Below are 8331 nucleotides of genomic sequence, written 5' to 3' on the forward strand. Positions count from 1 at the left end.
ATGAGTTGTGTCTCTTCTATTAACATACTTAGAAGGCCATTTCAATATGTCATGATTCAATGATTTTATACAAAGTTACAAGGCCATTTGTATATGTTCATATTTAACCAAGATTTGGGTGGTAAATGACCAACATACCCCTATAAGAATTCTAAAATGTTTTCAAGATTCCAAAAGACCTCAATTGTTAAATAAACTTTTTAAGAGACCCATTTATGACCTTAAGGGTAAGTATGCAAGATCATGAGGAAATTAGAACGTGTTTGAGGTATGAACTCTAAGAAAAATGACGAAACAACCCCTAAAAACCTTTTATAAGAATCAAGGTTTGTTATGAATATCAAATGACAAGATGGGTATATGAAACTATTCTTAATTATCTCAAGTTTTACTACATATAAGAACATTTATTATGCTTATGCAATATCATTGTTAGATAGAGTTTTATTAAGTCACTCAATCAAGAAATTTGAGGAAATAACATTTTTTTTTTTTGAGATGTTTATGCACAAATAGTAAGAGGAAGCTTTGAGGTTGTATGAGCAAAGTGGTCAAGGATGGGATACTTTAGCAAGATTTAGAGTTTATGACTTAAAAGATAAAGTAATACATATAGACGAATCAAGTCATGATCTACTTAAAGGAAGAAACTAAATCACCGGGAAGAAATTAGGAAGGTATGAATTAAGGTTGAATGTTATATCTAAGTTATTCCAACATTAATTCCAACATGAGATCTGAGCCTTGAATCTAATTGAATTTTTTTAGATTATGGCCTAGACAACTTGGTTAAGGTAGACCGAGCCATAGACACATGAGCTACTAAGTCAGGACTTCACACTCCTTAACATTTGTTTTAGAGAGCAATAGCTCTAGTTATTAAGAGGTAAGAATGGGCCCACACGACGATATATTGAACATTAAGAGCTGATCCAAATAGTTATACATACATGTAGAAACAAGGGTTCCCTCAAGTATATGAACCAAGAAGGCAAGGTTAAAAGGTTTTCTCGGAGTTCGATATAGTTGTGTGGGTTAGAGTGATGTTGTTGGGCTCACTAATTTCCCCTAGCTTAACTAATTTAAGCTTATGAAAAATTGAAAGAAGAAAGGGTCCGAGCGTATCAAAACCAAGCCAGATCAGCCAAAATATTGACCAAGAGCCGTAAAAAAATATATTCTTCGACTGACTTTAAACAGTTCAAGTGGGCTTATAAAATGAAGTGATGGACCTCCCTTTTACAGTGGGACAATACCATTAATTCTCTTAATAATATATTTTCATGATACGGGATTATAACACTACGAACTTTAAAGATAATGTCTTAAAATTGGAAAGTTTTGAACTTTTATTATGCATAAAATTATGTAACATAAACTCAATTGGCTTGATTACGAGCTATGGATCTGCAATTTGCATAAAACCTTTGGCCCATTAGCTAAGTTTGTTAGAACGTCGCACTAATTAAGTGCGAAGGTTGCAGGTTTGCCACTTGGACGGGTCAATTTCATTAATTCTCAATGATATCTTTAATGATACGAGGTTAAAGCACTGCAAACTTTAAAAGATAATGACCTAAAGTTTTATATTTATTATGCATAAAATTATGTAACCTAAACTCGATTGACTAGTTTAGAGGCTACTGCTGTGCAATGAGCATAAAACTTGTGGCCTTTTAGCTTAGTTGGTTAGAACGTCGTGTTAATAACACAAAGGTTGTAGGTTCGATAAATACATAGGCTAAATTTTATTAATTCTTAATAATATCTTTTCATGATACGGGGTTACAACACTACGAACTTTAAAGATAATGACTTGAAGTTTTAATTTTATTATGCATAAAATTATGTAACCTAAACTCGATTGACTAAATTAGGAGCAATTGATCTACAATATGCATAAAACCTATGGCCTATTAGCTCAGTTGGTTAGAGCGTCGTGCTAATAACGCGAAGGTCACAGGTTTGACACCTGCATGGGCCAATTTCATTACGAAACTCAATTGACTAGATTAGGGTAGGAGCTAACGATCTATAATGTACATAAAACCTGAGGGACACGCATGGTGCCACACTTCAATTTTAAGAATTTCACTTCCCAGCGCTCACCTTCAGTTTTGTACCCACGATTCATCAGCAGAAATTATCTTCCCATTCTCTAACCTTTCAATACCCACTTCTAGAAGCTTTCTTTTCTTTTTCAATGTCTACTTTCTCCTTCAAAAGGCATCTCGTTCGACGATTTCAACGTCTACAACCGAGACTTTTCCACAGATTTATCCACGATAGATTTTAGTTGTTGCTCTAAATCTTTGTTCTCCTTCTGATGATCTGGAAGTTTTTTTGGCTCGTTCGCCGATCACGTGTTCAATCCAGATTCCTTCTTCAATTTTCTCGTCTCCGATATTGCGATTTTGCCAAATCCGCTGTATATCCCCTCATTTCCAACGGATTCCACCACCTCATAACTACCACCATCGTATTTTTCTACATCGTGTTCTTTCGCTTTCCGATCTTCATTTTGAGCCATCAAGAGAAGACCTTCATTTGTTGCGTCATCCAAGGCTAGGTTGATTGTTTCTCCCACCTTTTTATCGACTCAAGAACCTTTTGCAAAATGCCCCTCTGCCACAATTGTAACATTTGTCGAAGTCAAAATCGTTCGCATAGTGACAATATTTGTGACATTTGTAGCACTGAATGTTGAAGTAAGTTGATCGGCCACCTCTTCCTCGACTGCGTCCTCTTCCACGCCAATTTGCTTGGCTCGACTATCCCTTCTTCTTAAAGTATCCTTCATGACTGTTTCCTTGATCACCATGAAAATTTTTACTACTTTCATGGCCACAACCTCTACCTTCAAAATTTTGAGAGTAGAGTACCTTTTCATCTTTGATTGATGCCTTGGTTTGAAGTGCTTGATCGAGTCTTTCCTACTTCTTCTTCTTACGTTGCTCGTGTGCCTCGAGAGAACTGGCTAGCTCATCGACTATGAACGTCGCTAGGTCATTTGACTCTTCTATTGCGCATACAACATTCTCAAAGTTGTTGGTTAATGACCTTACAATCTTCTCCAAACCCGCGGCTCGGCTAACATTTCTCCATTTCGGTTGAGTTGGTTTACCACAGTCTGTCAATGCATGATGTAGTCAGATACATTTTCTGACTCCTTCATCTTCATGTTCTCCAACTTACCAAGAAGAGTTTGGAGACGCACTTGCTTGACTCGGTCGATTTCTTTGAACATTTTTCCTAAAGTGCCCCACGATTCTTTTGAAGTAGTTGCACTGGCAAACTTCTCAAAGCCCGACTCGTCAATGACTCAAAATAACATGTACAGTGCCCCTTATCCTTTGATCGCACCTCTTTTGGTTCTTCTAACCCTTCTTCGACCACCTCCCATGCATCTTGAGAACCGAGAAGAGCTTTCATATGAATGCTCCAATTCTCATATTTTGTCTTCGATAGTCGCGGTAGCAGCATTTGACCTGTCACATTCGCCATTGGCTTGATACCAATTTGTTAAAGAAAACTCACAAATTTGTGAAATAAATCTCACACAAACTAATGATAGAAGGAGACAAATAACACTCTATTTATTTGAAAATAATTCTTCTATTGCTTCTATCTTTTTTTATTTTTTTTTCACTCTACGCTTTACCATTTTACAATAGAAATAACAAATGTATAAGGTCTTCTAAACTAAATACAGACATCAGGATGCCATTGTTTCCCGACCCATAAAAAGTCATTGTTCCTTTAAAGATTCTTGGCCTTTCATCTTCAACACTCTGGGCCTTTTCCTCTGAGACTGACTCTTGGATTCAAAACCCACTAAAATTCTCCATGGAGAATCCGATCCCTGCCACTTCCTTGCGATGAATCCCTTACCCTGGTCCCCACACAAATAAATAGAGGATTTCGTTGAAACGGAGAATGAAATAGATGGTGGGAATGATGACAAGGAATGGACATCGCTACTTGTGGCTCCTGCACATGTCGTGTTTTATGATTGTATGACATATACTATGTTATGTATATGCTATGTTATGTATAAATACGATATGTTGCATGAAAGTTACGCTATGATATCATATACACTATTGTAGGATTATGTTATGTCATAGAACAAAGTTATGGTTTGCTGTTATTTGGTGCATGATCCTTCATGTATCATTTCATGTAAACTATGTTAATACGTACTCTCTATGACTATGAGACATTAGAAAATTATGTATGGTTAATTGTTAAAAATATGAAATGAATCAAGTATTTATCTCTCATAGAAACACTATGCTAGGAATAGATGGGAGGTATGACTAGCGCAATGAATATATGTCATGCTTTAATGTTATGGGACCTCATGCATTTTGTATACCACGTGCATCGAGATACTTCTATATTATGTTTAGTACACTTTATGCCTATGTATTGTCAATCATGAACAATATGACAAGAATCAAGTATGTATGTCTCATAGGAACGTTATGTCGTGTTTTAATGTTAGGGATCTCATGCATTTTATATGGGAGGTGCATCGGGATACTTCCCCATTATGATCAGTACAGATACATACCTTACAATATTTATGTTCTTTATGATATTATGCGGGTCTTCTTCCTTCATGGTATTTGGTAGTGTGAGTGTGCTCAAGCTCGACGAGGTAGACCTATGGAATACTCTTATACCAACCCACCTGGTGGTTAATGTACACATTCATAGGTCGTGTGTAAGGAAGTACAACATATTCAACTCTGCTCGGATTGAAAAGCAAAGCCCAAGCCCACGTCACAATGTATTTATGAAAGGATAGGTCCCACTATATTACATGTGATTCATATTCCGACGCTAACAATGGGATTACTTACTGAGTATTTATTAAAGTACTCAAACCACATGCTATTCTTATTTTAAAGTAAAGGTAAGATACCCATTTACGGATGACAATATTGCGTTGAAGGCCAAGGAACCAAAGTTAAGGTAGTTGCATTCATATTATTTTTAATGATCCTTAGATTAGATGAGGGCATTGTTTTATTTTTATTTAAACTAATGTTATCCATTTTCCACTATGTTGTTCATAACAATATTGTTTTAATGAGTTCATTATGAACATTGAAGTCCATAGCACCGTTTATGAAATGTTGTAAATGAATTCTTTCATGCATAGTAGTAATGTCATGGTGACGATAGTGTTTAATAGAAAAATAGAGTAGTTGGTTATAAGAACCATGAATAAAAAGGGGATAAAAATCTGTGTCCTCTGACCGGTGTAGATAGTTTTTACTGATTATCTAGAAAGTTCAATCTCAAAATCATAGTGATTCTCAAGCTCTCAATGTCGGTTTAAGCTTCCCCTATAAAGTTGAAAGTTTAGGCAATAGTTTGGAGCAAGAATCGAGCTCCCAATAGTAGGCAATAAGCATTTAGATTTTGGGTCTCGTACTCTCAGATTTCTTCCAAATTCGGGAGCAATTCTACACCATTTTTGTAACAGATTAGATAAAAAAAAAAAAAAACGGAAGTTCGCCAAAGTTTTCGTTCGCACACGACCCACAAAGGGCGGCCGATGTCTGGGTCACCACGGAAACCAAACCCAACCTTCAGCCACCTCGAAGATACCTGTAGAGAAGAAAAAAAAGTGAAAAACTAGAAAGACGTCAAAACCTCCGTTTTACACAACGAAAGTAACCCAGAGACTTTTACACACGCTAGGGGTAGATTTAGACCAATCCTACACGTTGTACACCACCTAAAGTTCCAAGAAATTTACTTTAAGATCGTTTCCTTTTCGTTTGTTTCGAGAAATATATCGATCAATTCCGATTCTTTCTTTTTCTATTGATTCTTTTCCGATTGAGATGTATGGATCCATGGGCTTATGGTTTATACATTCGTTTTAGTCTCGACTCTAGGAATAATTTTTTTCGCTATCTTTTTTCGCGAACCGTCTAAAGTTCCAACTTAAGAGGCGAAATGAATTCTCATTATCTCAATTGAAGTACTGAGCCTCACAATAATCCCACAGACTTTTACACACACCAGAGGTAGATTTAGACGAATCCTACACGTTGTACACCGTCGGGCAAGGGAGACAGAGTGTCGGATTTCCAAACCCTCTCAGATCTGGGAGTATTAGGCCTTTACGAACCAAACACATACCAAAAACAGAATTAGGGGGAGAAGGAGATTTGGAAACGGAGAAAAAAGGAGGGAAAAAGGACGTCAAAACGACGTTACCGAGGTGAGAGAGAGGTCACCAGAAAATCGGTGAGTAACCGGGCGAAGGAGACGAAGTCTGACCCGAAAGTCGAACTCCCGTGACTCGAACCGAGCCCAATCCACTTCTGTCTAAACTGCGGCTGACGACACTTTCGCGGCCCAATCACCTCAGTACAAACCAGAAAGCCCAGTTATGGCCTAACCCACCAGCCACGACTCGAGAGCAAAAGCCCAACAGCCCACCTACACGTTTTCCTTCAGCCTAGGCCAGCCCATCACTCGTGATCAACCCGAAAACCCACGCCTCGTCCTGAGACTGCTGTACACGCGTTGTCCTCTGGTTATGCCAAGTGACATGTCTACAGCACGACACCCCTCGGCTCCGGTGACTAATTGGCTCGGCGGTGGCTTCTCAGCTCCAGCGGCTTATTCAGCTCGAGAAACTTATTTCCGACCAATTTCTCACCGTTTCGACCCTCCTGGAGACTTAGTTTCGACCCCGTTTGAGGTAAAATAGATCATTTTAAGGTTGTATTTCACAAATTCAAGTTGGAAATTGATTATATTTGTGAAATACTAACGAATGTGTCGAATGATCCAATGGGAACCAATCACCAATAGAAGCATAGGACATTTACGAGGAGCTAGGAGCTTACGTTTATATTTTAGGGAGTACTTCGGCTAAGGCCTACTAGGTAAGTGGCTCACCCGTCGTAGGTTACGCGTTATTTGTTATATGTTGGCACATGCCCATGGATTCGCACATGTCATTAAATTGTATGCTAGACTAATGTGCTTAAGTACGTAATCTTGTGAATGTGAATGTATGTTGTTTAGTCTGATGTGATATGTAGTGCTTATGACGTTTATGATGTTCTTGAATGATTATGGCATGATTGTATGAAATATTTGAATGTAAACAGCATGTAATGTATGACATGAAATACGGTAAATTGCTCGAAATATAACTCCGATAGGATTACGTATGTTATGTAGACTTAAAATGAGAAAATGACATGTTAAGCATGAAATAGGACAGTTATATTTGTTAATGACAAAGGTAGAAGTAATGGGGACCTCATGCATTATGTGTTCTCATGCATTTGGGGGGATACCCCTATCCCATCACGAGGGTACGAACGCGTACATCCAATGGCAGGACAACAATCGTTATGCCTTGCATAGCGCTGCCGTGACGATTACTAGTTCTAATGGGTGTCCGGCCTAAGAAGCTCCTAGAGTATGCTCACCGGACAAGGAAAGTGGCCCAGCGGTGTGCAAACTAGCTGGTGAGCCCATACTCGCTCGTATGGGCTGTGTGTAGAGTATATGGTACACGTCTAAATTTACCCATTAGAACAGCACCGTAGGGAAAACGAAATGAAAGATAGGTCCCATCATCTCTTTGCATGTGATTATTGCATAACCCAGATAGGAGGGTCACTTACTGAGTATTCTAGAAATACTCAAGCCTTGTGCTACTTTACTTTTCAGATAAAGGCAAGGCACCCATGTGAGATCGACGGCGGCATCGTACACCCCCGGACCGTGGCACATGCATAGGGTAGTTTTCCATTTTTGTAGTATAGGTTAGTATAGGCTGAATTCGGTTTGCATCATTAGTATAGGTTAGAATAGGTTGAATTGTAATCGCATAATAAACCATAGGGTAGTATAAGACAACTGTTTCAGTGTTGTAATCGTTTTTCACAAGGTAATAAAAGATGTGTAGTCGCATCTATGATAAGGGCCCATTTAATGTAAATTCTGCATTTCAAGATATAGTAATAACCTTAGATTAAATATGTAAAATTTAGGTCGTTACAGTTAGTCGCATTTATGATAAGGGTCCATTTAATGTAAATTTCGCATTTCAAGATATATTGATGACCTTAGATTAAATAGGTAAAATTGAGGGTCGTTACGATTTCTTTTCAAACTTGTTCTTACAATGCTAAAAGTGCCTAGAAATCGTTCCCCCAATCCAATTCGCCATTGAAGAGCATAAAGGAAAAATTAAAATTTCAATCCGAGGATACACGAGAATACGTCAAGAAAGGATGATCCCAATCGCACCTCCAAGAAATGTTTCCATAGAAGACAACGAAG

The 8331-nt window shown here is 38.0% G+C and overlaps 1 non-coding gene across 1 annotated transcript; it reads left to right on the forward strand.

The window, feature by feature from the left end:
* Positions 1-1910: 1910 nt before the first annotated feature.
* Positions 1911-1984, forward strand: TRNAI-AAU. The gene has a single exon. It is a non-coding gene; the product is annotated as a tRNA-Ile (tRNA).
* The last annotated feature ends 6347 nt before the right edge of the window (positions 1985-8331 follow it).

The sequence above is a fragment of the Cucurbita moschata genome, unplaced genomic scaffold (assembly GCF_002738365.1).
Source record: "Cucurbita moschata cultivar Rifu unplaced genomic scaffold, Cmos_1.0 Cmo_Scf00161, whole genome shotgun sequence".
Taxonomy (NCBI): Eukaryota; Viridiplantae; Streptophyta; class Magnoliopsida; order Cucurbitales; family Cucurbitaceae; genus Cucurbita; species Cucurbita moschata.